This window comes from Pinus tabuliformis, chromosome 9 (assembly GCF_031772625.1).
Source record: "Pinus tabuliformis cultivar Carrire ecotype Pingquan chromosome 9, CPIR1, whole genome shotgun sequence".
NCBI classification, from domain to species: domain Eukaryota; kingdom Viridiplantae; phylum Streptophyta; class Pinopsida; order Pinales; family Pinaceae; genus Pinus; species Pinus tabuliformis.
The window spans coordinates 1,796,340,090-1,796,356,752 of record NC_142307.1 but is presented as its reverse complement, the minus strand read 5'-3'; the positions used below and the strand labels follow the sequence as shown (position 1 = coordinate 1,796,356,752).

Below are 16,663 nucleotides of genomic sequence, written 5' to 3'. Positions count from 1 at the left end.
TCATCCATTATCATCATCCCTGCACCCACCATTAAAAAAAGAAAAAGAAAAAAAGTCAGTTTCTGCCAGTTATGAAAAAAGAAGAAGAAGGAAAGATAGAGGAGAGAAAGAGCATTACCTGAATTTCCCCTGCTCCACACACACTCCTACTCCCTCCATCCATTCATTGCAGTATCCTCATAGCCCCAACCAGCAACATGATTAAGAAATTCTAAGGGAGAAGTAGCTACTGGACATCCTGTGGGAAATCCTCTAGAAGCCTATCCCATAGAATATCAATCATCAGCTACAGTTCTTCACTAGGATGATCCAGGAGCTCTACAGTAGCAACAACATTAGATCTTCAGTCACAGAGACCTGAAAAAGCTAAGAAACCATCAACAGATAGCAGAGGAGGAAGAAGAATGACCATGCAGAAAATAAACAACACAACACCTCCGATATTCGATAACTGCAGCATGGCATCAAGACCACAAGTAAGTATCCCATTCACTCACTCATATGCATCATTTGATCAAAATTTGTAAGGGTTACGAGGTAGTTGGTTGACAAATGAAAAGGTGGCTAGTTAACTTGGCCACCCTCATTCAGTCATCACATTCGAAACCGGGTGTCCTCTCACATGTGGCTGTAGTTAACTCAAAGACAGAGGAGGAGTAGGACAAGAAGTGGCTAACTACCGATTACGAGGAGTGGGAATGATGAGGTGCTAGTGGGACCAATGGTCCAAAAATGGCAACGTACCTCTACTCCAGCACGCCACCTTACCCCAAAAAACCATAAAGGGAAATAAAACATCGTTTGCATGCATTCATGCATTCCACCTCCTCAAAACTCCCTCACTCAAGTTGCTCTCATAACTCTGGCCACCCACCAAAAGCAAGGATCCATCATTCCGCAAGAGAATTTCTATAGGAGCGTGCACAGGAATTCCTACAGGAACAATCTATAGGAGAAGTCTATAGGATACACGGAGGCAGTCTACAGGATAGGCAAAGAGGGGTTCAAGAGGGAATATCACGAGAATTGTCCACTACCACCATTCTCAAGAGGTAGGATCTAAAAATCCATCCCTATTTACAAGAAAATGAAATATAAATGCTCTAAAATACAGAGTATTTAACAACTGTGGGAGGTGAATTACATACACAAGAAACTCTGTTTTCTCCTGAATTTAAAATTCTTGTGTTAGACCTCTCATTTCCTTCTTAAGCCTCACAAGTAAGATGACAGGATGGTTTAATAGGAGAGAACCCACAAACACTGTGAGGATACAACAACACCCCCAAGTGCTTGAAATCTTTATAAGACAACAATGGATGGGGTTTTTCAAAAAATTCACAGGGTATGATGATGAGGTGGCTCGAGAATTTGCTCATTCCCTCACTCCACGCAACAGAATCCATACCACTATCATAGTTAGAGGGCTCACTATAGATATCACCCTAGAGCTCATCAGTAGGGTCACCACACTTCCCCTAGAAATTCCATGGAGGAAAGAAGACAAAGTAGACAGTCAGGTGGCAAAAAGGAAATCCATTTTAGAAGGTGAAGAATCCACATAGGATAAAAATGGAGTAAGGAGGGATGGTCTGCCATACCTGTGGAGTGAGGTAGGTTACCAACTCATCAAATATATCTCATGTGAGGGTAGATACAATGTTGTTTATGGATACCATTTTAGCATGCTTGAGGAATTAAGATTTGGGGTAGAAACACCAGTTCACCAAAGACTCATCATACCCTATTTCTTGATGCAATCACTCATAGACTCTAGCAACAAAGTAAAGGAAGGGAATTCTCAACAATTGGCTCACCATGGGTTGATCAGGATCCTCATTGACGATGCCCTCCAAAACCTTAGGATCCCTATAACATGGTCAATCTTTAGAGACTTACCAGCAAAGGATGACATCAAAACCCTCACCTATGATGTTAGTCCTTTTGTCAGTGAGGACGAGGCAATATAAGAAGAAGAAGATACAGAGCTAGATGGGGATGAGATGGATGAAGAAGAAACTAATACAGAGGAACATGATGAAGAAGAAGAAGAAGAAGGGGGAGAAGAGAAAGAGGATGATGCTGAAACAAAATAGAAAGAGGATGATGCTGAAGCAGAGGAGGAAATGAAGGAAGAAGCTGATGGAGATGAGAAAGAACAACAAGAGGAAGAAGATAAGAAAGACAAAGAGGAAGAAGCCATTTAAACAGAAGGGGAAGAACACAAGGAGGAGTCATGTAGGGTGTCTCTAGAGGCCCTTGAGAGAGAGGTAGCAGCTGCCCTCACTGCTCTCAGCACCCCAGTCAAGCAAAAAAGGAAAAGAAGGAGGCAAACCCGTCTATATTTCAGAATAAGAAAGAGCACAAGAATCAAACAAGGGAAGCCAAAAATATCAACAAAAATCCCTATTGACATTGAATATTCCCCTACACCAAGAGAAAAAATGCCTTCCCCTAAGTCACCATTCACCTATGTAAGGAGGCCTAGTACTAGATCAACTTCCTTGAAGGGTAAGGCCATCCTACAGGATCCACAACAAAAAGTACAAGAAGCACAGAAATTGGAAAGAAAAATAGGGGAGCAACAAGAAACAAAAGAGGAAGACCCTGAAACAAAGGAACCAAGTCCACAACCTAACCTAGACTCCTACTATCAGTTTATTGAAGGAGGCATGGTGATACCTCAAAAATTTACCATCCCATTATTTTTCGAAATTGAGAAGAGAGGGCTAGAACACACAGATGGATACAAATCGCCAATTCAAAAGGGGTGGAAGGCATTGGGCACATGGAATAGAATCTCAAGGAATTGGGCAAATAGCTAAGTGGCTTAAGGGACAGAGAAGCAAAAATGAGAGATCAACTTGAGAGGGAAAATGCAAGGCTGAGAGGACAGCTGCAGGAAAGGGAAAACCAACTAGCATGTATAGCTAACCACTCCTTGGAAGCCATCCAGTGTAGGATGCAAGCTAAATCCTATGCTCTTTACCTCAAAGAACAATGGTTGCAATTTAGATTAAAACACTAGCAAAAGGGGCACCATGCCATTTTAGGACTACGGGCTGTTTATTGATCTTTATGACCAAAGTACACTAGAGGATAGGGCCAAAATGGCCAAGTTTTACTTGCACAACATGGCCCTCACAGACATGAATGTTTGGGATCCTAATGCCGAGCTAGGAGATGTACAATTAATGGCTTTGGTATCATGGATGAACCATGAGGAGTCAAGGGCTGTAGAGATAAAAAGAATATTGGCCAGAGAGAAAAATGAACCTCTTTTCATCAGAGCTGAACAATCAAATCCCATGGCCCTAATCAGCTCCCATAATATAATTGCAAATGATCCTCATCTGGCACCTAGATATCTTGATTCCTAAGAGCAATCCATTTCACATTTTGAGGATATGTTTAGGCTGCTAGGAGATGATAGTATACATGCCTGCTTAAGGAGATGGAACACACTACCACACAGCTTGAAGATCAGAGAATATCACTCCCCTCAAAGGTTGAGAGATGCACTCAACAGGATATCTATGTATAAGCAATCAATGCAAAGGTTGAAGGTCAATTGGATAGGCCTAAAACTCAGTCCACCACTACTCATAGGGATGCTGGAAGGGCGAAAAGAAGAAGATGAAAAGAGGTAGTGGGAAGAAGAAGAAAGGAAAGCAGGCTTCTATGAATAAGAAGAAGAGACCACAACAGAGGCATGGGATGTCAGAGAGACTACTAGAGCCATGAAGGACATGGACATTGACTAGGTTGCTCAAAGGATGAGGAACACTTTTAGTAGGGGGGTGATGATGAGCCTCATCATTGTGTAATTATATGGACCCTAATTCACCTCCTATCTTAGTCAAACCAACTATTCTCACAACTTATTGCATACTTTTGATTATATTTTGTTTACGAGATGAGTTAGAGTTGGATATTATTCTTTGTGGTCTAATGTGCACTTAATGCAGGATTAAAGCATAAAAGAAAGGAATTTTGGAAAATACCTTGGTCAAATCCTCCTCATTTACTACCCCTCCATTCAAATATTCCTCCATCATCTTAGAGTGCAAATGGCCAAATCATGAGGACTAGAAGGCAGCCGAGCAAATGAAAGTCAAATCATTAGTTTATCTCAATTTTGGGAGCTGAACCTCCCTAATTTTAAGGAAATTTTTGGATATTTCAGATGTATAAGTAGAGAGGCATACGACCTCAGTAGGATTGGGGATTTTTTATTGTAAAACTCTACTCTATTTTCAAGCTACAAGACTTGTGACAATTTTTGATGTAATCCATGGTTTTGATAATAAGAATGAGTTTTGTTTTGAGCCAGCACTGAGTTAACTCAAAGGGCTGAAGCTCTTGGGTTAGGTCCCAGCCCTAGTAGCCAAGGATCCTCTTTATTGTACATTTATTCTAGCATAGATTCATAGTTTAATTGTTCATTTGCTTAAGTAGCCGCATTTCTATTATAGTAGTGTAGAGTAGATTGGTTGTGTTTTATTCCATTTGTGCCTTCTTTGAATTAGTAGGTTAGCAAGGAGAAAAAGATCACCATAAGGTTGTCCCAGGTGTCTCAACCTCACCTCCCTCTAGGATCATGACTTGAGGAAGAGACCCTTCAACAACCCCAAAAACATATATTTATAGTTTCTGCATGAGCTTTGGAATTTGTTGTCTTGATTCAGTACTTGGTTCATTTCATCATCATCTTTTTCCATCACTGTCTTTCTATAATAAAATCTCACTCATATTCACATTTCCTTCAGCACTTTCTTCATGCATAATATGGGTGATTGATTCAACCTTTCGCGTGTCGCATAGCGGACGTATTCATTTTAATGTTTGACTTTATGCACTCCAAATCTCCATCATCGATCTGTCTCGCTTGATCCAACTCCTATCATGTCATCTGGTGACTTTATGTGCTCCAAATCTCCATCGTCAATATGTCTCTCCTAATCCAATGGCTATCACATCACCCGCTTGCCAACTAGCTTGGTCGATCTCCACCATCGATCAATCCCACATGATCCAATGGCTATTGCACATTCTCACATGAATTCTTGCATGACCAATATTGGATCGAGAGCGCACAATAAAAGTGGTTTTCTCCTGCTACATGTCACCCACTTAGGCTAATCGCGTAAAATTTAACAATTTCGCTTACAACTTTGAGGGTGCGTGAGATACTACTTACCACCTACGAAGACCGCTCCATCATTCCGCAAATTTTTCGCCCTTCTATCGGCACGTGACTTGATGTGATCCATTCATCTATTCACTTAATATCCACGATAGGATCTCCACCACTCATCTTTTGTTAATCCTGTTCGTTGATTGTTCCATCCATCTATTGACTTAATCTCTGTGATAAGATCTTTGCCACTCATCCTCCATTAATCCTATTCATCCATCTATTAACATAATATCCTACAATAAGATATCCATAGCTCATCTTCCATTAATCTTTTTCGTTGATCAGATTGATCCAACGGTTCCTATGCACTACTGCTTCATTACGTCCTCCTCTCACCGATTTCGATCTTCGATTGCTCTTCCGCTTGACTCCTTCTTGAACTTTGTTCTACGTATTATTTAAATGCTGCCACTCTTGAGCTTTTATTTGATTATTCAATCAGACTCCAACACTATCCGACCATCGCAATACTCCTCTGAGCACTTTCCTCTCTGAGATTCTTTTTGAATTCCCTACACACAATGAGTTTGTTCTCAGCCTGGTCTTCTATATCAGAGGCCTTTCCTCTCACAAAAGGCCTCATAGGACCCTTCCACACCATCTAAACACTCCATAGACCTTCTATACATCCTCAACCACCTTCCATCCACCCGTCACATCTTCAAGAACAATTAAGTTTCATGCTTGATTTTACCCAAAAACCAAAAATGTGAAATAAGATTTAGTTTACTTTCCTTGCTTACACATTAGTATGGTTTGATGCTCTTTACTTCTGTAACTTAGATAGAAGAATTTGGTAGGTGTTGATTTAGCAATTCTTCTTAGCATAGTTGTTTAGATGCTTAATTAGGATTTGGTGTGACCTAGCACTACATGTTGTTTTCTTCATTACTGCAGGAGAGTAGCTCTCTTATAATAGATTTTCTCTTCTTCCATCAAAGAATCAAGCTTCTTTTGACTCTATAGAAGTCTGGCTTGGAACCCCTTGGGTCTCTCACCAGATGAACAGTTACAACAGGCATGACCTTCACTTTTACTTGTGCATATAGCACTGTCACCTCCAAGTTTGTACAAACCCTAGGTTGATAAGTAAAGTTGGTAGCCCAAGAGTTGTAGCATCCTTGATGCAATACTAGCACTCATCATCCTCACCAAAATTGTCACTGAAAATGGCTTTAGTGACAAACCTTAAAGGACCATCTCTATATGCACTTACAACAACTCTTTTTAAGGATTGTCACCATATGCAACATTGGTGATGGACCTTAAAGGTCTGTCACAGGCATGACCCTCACCAATGACCTTTTTTTTTGTAGTGCCAATTCAACCATAGATAAGATCATGATATCCGTAATAATCACTAACTAACATGTTCACATCATAAACTCATAAATAATTTTCATTCATACATAACAATTACATATGCAAGGTCAATCTAGATTAGTACAACACCATATAACAAATATGTCAGCTCATACCTAAATATCGCAACCATAACCATCTCCATAGGTCAAACCAGGTTAACAAAATACATATAAAATCAAGAACTTCAATGCAATGAACATAAACATCATGCATATGACCAATCCAAATTACAACATCAAGATCTCAATGAAATAACCCTAATCATCAAGTTAATATCACATAACAACCATAAACTCTATATCATGCTCATAAACAACATAAAACCTATTCGTCAAGCTAAATATCATATAAAAACAACAAGTTAACCTATAGCATACTCATCAACAACATATAACATGATAATGAAGTTATCTAACATTAAAAAGAAAAAAAAAAAAAAGAAAAAAATCATACAACCATAGTTTACTAACATCCTTGACTATCTGACATGTCCATATAACTACACTGGTCAACTAACATCTATCATGAATGTAACCATAACATAAAAATAGATGTGCATAAACCTAATGCATATAACAATCCTTGACTTACATACCTGCATGCCAAACATTCAATACCTATATGATGATCTGTTCTTACGCCAAGGTCCAATATTGCAACCTCATTAGGATGATTTGTATCTCTTGTTCTATCTCAGCCAACAAATTAGCATCATAACAACAAATATCAGCATGATGATCTAAATTTCATATAATGAAATCACATGGCATGTTTTCCCTACTATTCATGCATAACTATAGCCAAGGCTATACATGCATAACAACTACATATAGACATATGAAACATGAGTGCCAACCGTATACAAACCATTTTATCTAGAGTCAAGTCATCAATCCATGACCATATCAAATACAAAAAACCATGATCTCATGAACAACAACCACAAACACCTCACGCGCACTTGATAATATGTGATCACTAACGTGCATAACAATGCATAATCAACCATACACACATGAAGACATACTCCAGGACAAAGCCTTCCACCTTCACATGGTGCCATCACTACAACCATGATCAACACCATGCAAATGCAACAAGAACATGGACTATATGAATAAGGGACACACATGCAACTAGCATAAAAGCATGATCAACACACAACCCAAGGAGAGAGAAACCACGCTTTGATACTACTATGTAACACCCTCCTCCCACATCTACCCAAGCAATCGACTAGTCGGGATAAACATGCGATGAGAGGATACCATGATATGATACAACCTCCTAGGTAACCTTCAGGAAATGGAATGGTTAGAACATCACATACATTCATATAACACCTTCAACAGAACCCTAAAGGGACAAGTCATCCACTCAAACAACCTGTCCCTTGGTCCCAATGTTGTTCTGGACCTCTTAGGCCATAGTCACTCTCATGCTATGGGCAAGGGAGTGACTAGAGACCCAAAGTCACTCTTGTAGGCCTACATGCCAGTGAATGTGGACCAAACTTGCTAGTTCTATGCCACTGACCCTGATATTTAAGCCACTTCTCATAATGGAATAATAAATTGAAATAAAGAAAAGTATAGGGAAACAATGAAGAAAAATAAATAAGCTCAACAAGACCTTAACCAGATCCCTGCTAGCCATGACAAGCATTTAATCAACCATATCATCGACATGTAACCTACATGTGTAAACAACAAAATTATGTGTAGGGATCTCATACTTATCTGAGAATCACTATGAACCATTGTCTCCTTATCACATTAGCTTCCATTTCATGCATTAGTTCATAGATACATTGATCATTCAATAACAAGTAAAAGAATTATGAGAACCACTCATGGCTACTGCCATAAAACATATAAATAACCAACTTAATAGGGACATAAATACTAAAGAAATCATAGCCATATAAACCACATATAATCCATAATAATGCTCATAGAGATGCAAGGAGAAATAACCTTTCATTAATGATGCAAAATCCAAACCAAGGATGGGATTTCCACATTCCAACCAACCATAAAATGTCTTAGCCAAATCTCTCTTCATCTATTCACCCTCATGCCATATTGTAAGAATGAATGTGGGATCTCATAGAACGCATCAATAAAAACCCACATAGGGCTTCCAGAAGCCATCCAACACAACCCATCAAATAATGATTCCACCTCACAGTGAGACATCACCAAACCATCATCTGATATGTATCTACCCCACCCTTCTCGGGCTCGAGAGAATTTGTTCCAACTTGACTACTAGGACTAGTAACTCAACTTGTTAGTGCCTAGATTTACCTTAGGCTGAGGAAGGTAGGATCCAGGGCCAACATCAAACCATGCTTAACCTAGTAGCTAGCCCTACCAGGTCTAGAGAGGGCTCTCTCTGGGTCCATCGCAACAAATTATAATCGATGAGGGCTTGAGATGACTGATAGAAATACTGATCTTAGGCTAGGTATATGTGTGAAAAATTTTGATGGAATAAAATGATGTTTTGTTGGCTCAGATGGAAAATCATATTTTGGGTGCGGGGATTGAGGCTCAGTCTTGCAGAGATCTCAATGGGGCAAGGTAAGAAAATGTTTTTGGCACTTCAAATTGAATGAGATGGAGGGATTAGACAGGTGAGGAGTTGAAGAGGGCAAGAAAAGTCATGGATCCTCTCCAAATAGCTGAAAAACATCAAGAAACTAAAGAAAACCTTAAGTAGAGCACTGCAATTTCAATGGATTCTACTTACACTCTTGTTTTTTTAGTTAAGAAGAAACAAGAGAGAGAATGGCATAGATAACACATAAGAAAACTCACAATTAAAAAAGAAAGCAATGTACCAAGACAAATTACCACATGGATTCAAAAGAGTGTTGCAAACCCTGGTCTCAATTCCTTAGCCAAAATGCTGATATGAGTGTACAATGAAGCTCAAGGCTTTCTCGAAAGTCCAACCATGTTATTGACTGAAAAACAACATAATATAGAAAAACATATCTCATCCTTGCCTCTAGGGGTCGAGCACACATGTTTAGGAGATGTTTCAACTAACTCTAAACTGAGAACTAGAAATTAGGCAACAGAATAGCATGCCTCTAGAAACAAGGGAACTAATTCATTCAGTTTCAAACAACTTTTAAACTGATGAATATACCTCTACAAGTGAAAATTCAAAATATTTACATCATGATCCATAAATGTACATCAAATTACATCACAAATTTTCCATTAGGAAAGTGAAAAAACCAAACTAGCCAAAGCTGGGTCAAAAATAGAGCAAAACTTGGTCAAACTGGCAATTTTTCCTCTATGCGCTGTGCCTGATTCTCTATGCATAGCACCTGTTTGGACCCACTTTTGGAGGCCTTACCGATGTCCAAATGAACTCTAGTTGTGCTTGTTGGAAAGGTCTACCTAGCTACTTTCCAACACAAGTGGAAGTTTTCAATTTTGCCTCCATTTATCACTCCAAAATTTAGTTCTGCCAACACTACCTCCTGTGTGTCAAAATAGGGGCAGTGAGGTCATTTTTTGAATGTTTTAGACCTTTCTGAGGGCTCAAAACCTGTCCAAACTTATTGGCCATTGGTAGGAAAACACATGATTTTATGCCAAATACAAAAATGTTGAGTGTTTATGCTTTTTAGGCTCCTAGCAAAAGCGAGCGCCACGTGGCGCGGCGCATAGGGTAGAAAAACCTGTTTTTTGTGCCAAAAATTTCAAAAATGCAAAAAGTGTTCCAAATTTTTTGAAATTTGGGCTTAGTCTCCTTTATCGAACATGGTGTTGGGTGAAGGAAGCCTCAGCCAATATCTAAAGTCCTTCATGCTCCTTTCACCTCTTTGATGCCCTCTTCAATCTTGCCTTTAAGCTCTTGATTCTCGCCTTGCAAACTTTGTTCCTTGCCATGTAATGAAAAGCCACATGTCTCAACAAGTTTGGTCCTTGTTGGCCTTCTCCAACAATCTCTCTATGTGGATGTTGGATCTTTCAAACCATGACTCCCAATTGGCACTGATCTCTTGTTCAAGTGAAGTGAACTCCACCCTCCTCCTTTGGCCAGCTTGGCAATTTTCTTTAAGTTTTTGCAACTCCATGATCACTTGTTGATCTTGAATACTGGTTTCTAGCGAAATGGATTCTGGTGTTAGTGTGAATGTGACACAAGCTAGAGTGGCTTGACCATCATGTAAATGTAGCACAAACAAATGAGCCAACTCATGATGAAACTGAATGCTAGCAACCTTCTCACAAAATTCATAGCAGGACTGGTGTTGGAAACAAGAGATGGCAAGAGGGTAGGCCTGTAATTAAGCAAGAGTGGTTGGTTCCTCTTGAATATGTTTGCCTCCTCTATGAGGCTGCCTGGGTGGATGTACCTATGTAGGTGAATCACTATGTGTCTCCTCTTCATAATCATATGAGGGATCAGATGCCATGTCTGCTAGTGGATGGACTGTCTTAGAGCTGTCTTGATGAGAAAAAGGTGATTTGTGATGTGTTTTGACTTTTTCCACCAAGGGAAACAGTGATATGAGGGATTTTGGAGGGAGAAAATAGTGAGGGATTTAGGGAATGTTGTGGTAGGGTTTAGTTAACGGAATAGGGAATTAGGGAGTAGTTTGGGAGTTTTTAGTATAGGACTAGGGTTTGGGAGTTTGAGTGTCAGACTTTGGGAAATGGGAATGGGGATAGGGGATTAGTTAATTTGGGGAATAAGGAAATCAAGGGAGAAATGGAGTAAGGGAGTGGTGAGGGAATAAAGGATGGACTTGGCAGCAAAACAACAGTTTGAAACCCTAGGCAGCAATTTGCTTTGCAAATATTGAAGAGATAGGGTTTGATTTCTTTAAACAATCACCATACATCAACCACCATGAAGCAAGCATTAATCTTGGATGAAAAAGAGTGATAGAGGTTCAACCTACTTGTACCAATGACAATCCATGCATTTTGGGCGATTTTGGAGAAAATGTTTGAAGTTTTGGGCTTGTTGGCTGTGTGCGCCACGCATCCAACCCAATGCGCCACGCTCAGTGTATGCACCGTGCCTGTGCAAAATTGAACTGGAGTTTGAGGCCCAGTGTGTCGCGCCAGTTATATGTGTCGCACCACCTGCCTAGTGCGCCGCGTCTAATGACTTGGAGCTATTTTCACCAATTTTGCCTTTCTCAACCCCAAAACGATTTTTCTTTGCTTTCTCTTTGATGTTGTAGTGCAAATGGGCTTTAAACATTCGGAGACATGATTTATACATGGAGCTTTTAAATTTTAATTTTGCAAAACCCACTTTCATAATGTTTTGAAAATGACTTCATTTTTTAAACTCTATTTTTGGACTTTTTCACTTCATTTGAGCTTTATGATGAACTAAATGACTTAAGCTTTGCTTGTTTTGCAGATGTTGGAACTACTAGGGCTAGGGAAAGAAGCCAAGGTTACAGATGGAGTGATTTAAATATGGAGAAAATAAAATTACATAAATTTATACCATAAAAGCAAAAATACTCTATTTTTCCTCAAAGCAAAGTTTTGAGGAAAGACATATCTCTGAGCACTTGATGATGAAATTTATTGATGTTGGGATCTCCTCATGGCCTGTTAGTTGTTATTAGACACTTTGAAACATTTTTTTGATGAAACCCTAATGAAATCCTAGACCTAAATGACAATGAAACCCTAAAGCAAAACCTTTGCAATCTTTAAGACAAAAGACGACTGTATATGCTTTGAAATGAACAAACATGAACCAGCAGGTAGAACATGAGGGAAACTATAGGAAATCCACTACCATCAGATGATCCATGCGCCTAATGGAACAAAACTGACTGAACAGGGCACCTAATATGCAATGCAACAAGAGGATTTGATCTCTGACGGAGGGATGAAGATACCGACTCTAACATTGGCTCCAATGGGGATGGTAGCTCCTTGGAGTTGCTAAGAACTATAAATATCTAAGAAAGTAGGCAGTGCCTTCATCCATTGGGCTATGGAGTCAATAAATTCGACAAAACAAAACTGAACTCTTGACTTAAAGACTCAATTTTAGGACTGAGCGTGACTCAAAACTGACTTAACACTTAAACACAATCGACAAACTGGAAATGATGCTCAAAGTAGAGCTTATTCATCATAACCTACTCTAGTAGTTTCATTCATCACCTGATCAAGTGAAATGAAACAACCAATGCAACCAAGTAAGTATTCCTGCTGCTGTTTGAATTCTCCACAAGTGCTTGTGTATGAACAACAAGAGAGAACTACTGAAAGGCAACTCCCATGAAACCTTGTGAACAGATCTGTTGAATACTATGGATTCTCTATCTGCCTCGAAAAACACTATATAAGGATCTTGAAGTTCATGCACATTAGGACTTAGCTCATCCAATGGATTACTTCTCTTCTCTTCATACCATGAATGCAAACTTTGTTTTGAGCTTTGTGACGAGACTCTTGCTAAAAATGACAAAGAAACTGTTAGACTCAGTCTTGTCAGTCCTTTGTCAGAGCTAAATTCACCAAGGTTCAATTCTCGTCATTTTCCGTCATCAAATGCCATTTTGGTCAAAAAGAGTTATTTTAATTCTTGAGTCCAGGGTTTTGTCTCCAGAAGTGTGAAATAATGCTTGCAGGCCAGAGGGAGGTTCAGTAAGTTTTTATTTCAGGAATGTCATCGTCAATAATGCGAGATTGATTCTTCTTCAAAACCCTATTTTGAAGAAGAAATCATCAAATGTGTTTTTGTAGTAAATATGTAATTTGTCAAAATGTTTCGAAGTTGTACAGCTCTTCAATGGCAGTAGCTATAGCTGCTCCTATCCCTGCAAAAGCACAAATAGAAGAACCATCATTTTAGCTAAAGAAGGTCAGAGAAGAAAATGAAAGACTCGAAGGAATTTGCGGTGGAAAATATATTGTTTGAAGGCAAGTCAGAATATCAAGATGTGATGGTATTTCAGTCAGTAACATATGGGAAAGTGCTTGTTCTGGATAAGGTGATTCAGTTGACAGAGAAAGATGAATGCGCCTACCATGAGATGATAGCTCATCTTCCACTTTGTTCTATTTCATCTCCCAGAAAGGTATTGGTTGTTGGAGGAGGTGATGGGGGAGTTCTTCGAGAAATATGTCGACACAGTTCGGTGGAACAAATTGATATATGTGAAATTGATGAAATGGTTATAAATGTATCCAAACAATTTTTCCCAAACGTTGCTGTAGGCTATGATGATCCTCGTGTAAGGCTTCATATCGGTGATGGAACTGCCTTTTTGAGGGAATGTCTGGCTGGAATTTATGATGCAATTATTGTAGACTCTACTGATCCAGTAGGTCCTGCAGAGGAACTATTTGGAAAACCATTTTATGAAACAGTGTCCAGAGCATTGAGGCCTGGAGGCGTAGTTATAAGTCAGGCAGAAAGCTTGTGGTTACATATGCATGTTATTCAAGATATTGTCACAACGTGCAGGCAGACTTTCAAGGGCTCTGTTCACTATACATGGACATCAGTTCCAACATATCCAAGTGGCACAATTGGTTTTGTGATTTGCTCAAGTGAAGGACCACCAGTAGATTTCAAAAATCCTGTTAATCCCATTAAAGAGCAGTGCTATATTAAATTGTAAAGCAAATCCATTGTTTTTGACAACCTATCTGCATGTCAAACATTCACAAAAATCCAAAGGAGAAAGCCGAATTTGGAGGTTGAAGAGTGAATTTCAGTGTTGGAGAGGCCGACAGTGTGTTGACAGTGCGCGCGGCGCATACAAGGAGCACGCGGCGCATAGGATGCACGCGGTGCACAGGTAGAGGGACATGTGACTTATAAAGTGGAGGTGACGGGTCCTCCTGGAGTTTTGGTGTCGATGAAACCCACAGAACTTGAGTTTTCCAAAAAAGGGGAGAAGAAATCTTTTACTATAATATTCCCTGCAGAATTTGATACAAAGGTTCATCATTCAAATTCAAAAAGGTCCGAGGAAACATTACAAAAATGGATTTGAGAAGAGAAAAATCAAAATCCATGGCTATATGAGAGATTTTCCATTCATTTGCAGGCCAAGAAAGCAAAGAGGAAACAATTCAAAGCGAGTTTAGTGCGTAAGAGTGAAATTGGGTGAAGATGGATGAAATTTGCTCAGCGCAGCGCACTGGAAGAAGGCATGGTGCACATAGGCCACGCGGTGCGTTGGGCGCTCCTCCACAGTGCATTTTTTGCACTGACGTGGCACACTCACCAAGCGCGGCGCACTGGGAGTGCGCACGCCGCACAGAGCCCCAAGGCCGAATTTTATCATCGATTCATCAAAAATTTCAATTTGTTGTGGCTCAATTCTTCTCCAAGAGCCAGAAGGAATCATTCTATGATCTACTGCTTGATGTTAAAGGCTGCTGAGATGTCTATGCTTCATTTGATAAGTCTGTTGAAGCTTGAACAACTTGATGGTGATGACAAATATCATGCAGAGCAGTATGGACTTCAGGAGGCAAGAAAAGGTGTTCTTTTACTTGGTTTTTATCCTGTACTACAAATTCAGTTGAGGCGATTTGAATATAATTTCATGCGACACAGCAGTGGTTAACTGGTGGTTTGGCGATTTTGTGGTTGTAAGCGGTGGAGGTAGTGTGGGTGCTATCATAATAACTTTGCTCAGATCGGAAGTGCTGCAAGAAATGAAAAGGATCCAGTAACACCCACATCCTTGACGTCATTGAGGCAGTGCAGATGCATTCATCAGCCTGAGGCTAAAGATCAAAGTTGTATCCATGAGGGCAAGATGAAATCTGTGAGATGTCTTGGATGTGATATGCCTTTGCCTAACTCTGAATGGAGGAATACACTGGAAGGCATGTCTGATTTGGTTAGAGTGAAAATTTCTAAGGAGAAACCAAAGAAAAAGGATGGCCTGTTCAAATCTGCACAGTCAATTTATATTAGTGAAGACAATGATGAAATGTCATCCACTCCAACATTCAGCCTAGCATATGAGAACGATACATTTGACATTTTTAGTCTGAGAACTGAGATTGATGGTTTCAATGAGATATGCAGGAAAAGTGATTTCCACCTTCAATCTGCACAACATATCCTTATTTGTGAAGGAAATGATTTCATCTAGTCTACGCCATCATGTAAACCTTCATTTCAGAATGAAGACATTGAAATATTGCCCGATTTGGTCGATACAGAAAGATCAAATGACAATCTCAGAGAAAATTATTGCCACTTTCACTCTGTGAAGCAAATTTTTGGCAGTGAAAGAGATGCTGCACATTTTCCTTCCCTAGGAAACCCTACATTTGATATTCATTTGGAAAATAACCAAAGCACGACTGATTTTGCTAGTATAGTTGAGCTCAATCAGAGACTCAAGGTAAAAGTGTCTCTTCAATATTCCAAAATGTTTCTGCCAGTGCCGTTGGTGATACAGAACAATGTGTAAAAACAAAAATATTGCAAATAAAAAAAGAAGAGTCTGAGAGTATGCTTCCAAAATATGATCGTGATTCTCTATCTGTTCAATTAGAGTTGCAAGAGAAGCAGGTACTACCAATGGTGGCGATTTGACTAGCTCCCTGAACGAAATTGCAACTACAGATGAAAAGCATCGAAGTTATGAGAGATGGGGCTTAAAATGCAAGATGTCATCATACTAGCAAATGACATTGATGTAATTTCTGACTGAGGAATGTAAAACGATCCATCTGCGTATTCATAATCCAAAATTTAATGAAAGTGGCGTTATGTCTTAGGTGGCAGTCATTGCATACTTTGGCATTCGATCCAAAGAACATATGTGGCGGATTTGACCCAAATTTTTGCATTAAAATATTGGAGACCTTTCCCCTTCTATAAAGTGGCAAACACATCTCCAGAAATTTGAGGGCGGTTGTGCAGGAATGTGCCAAGTGGCATTCCAGAAAGAGAATTTTTAGGCCTTAAATCAACAAACTACTCATCTTCAGATAATGCTCAGAAAGCTGAAGAGATTTTTAGGAAGATGAAGACGTAAAACCTAATATATTCACATACAAGACTCTCATAGATGCAAAAGGGTTTTCTAGCGACATTGGTGGAATGGAGCAG

General features: G+C 39.5%; 1 pseudogene; it reads left to right on the top strand.

Moving 5' to 3' along the window:
* Window positions 1–13,451: 13,451 nt before the first annotated feature.
* Window positions 13,452–14,201, top strand: LOC149155933 (spermidine synthase 2 pseudogene; annotated as a pseudogene).
* The last annotated feature ends 2,462 nt before the right edge of the window (window positions 14,202–16,663 follow it).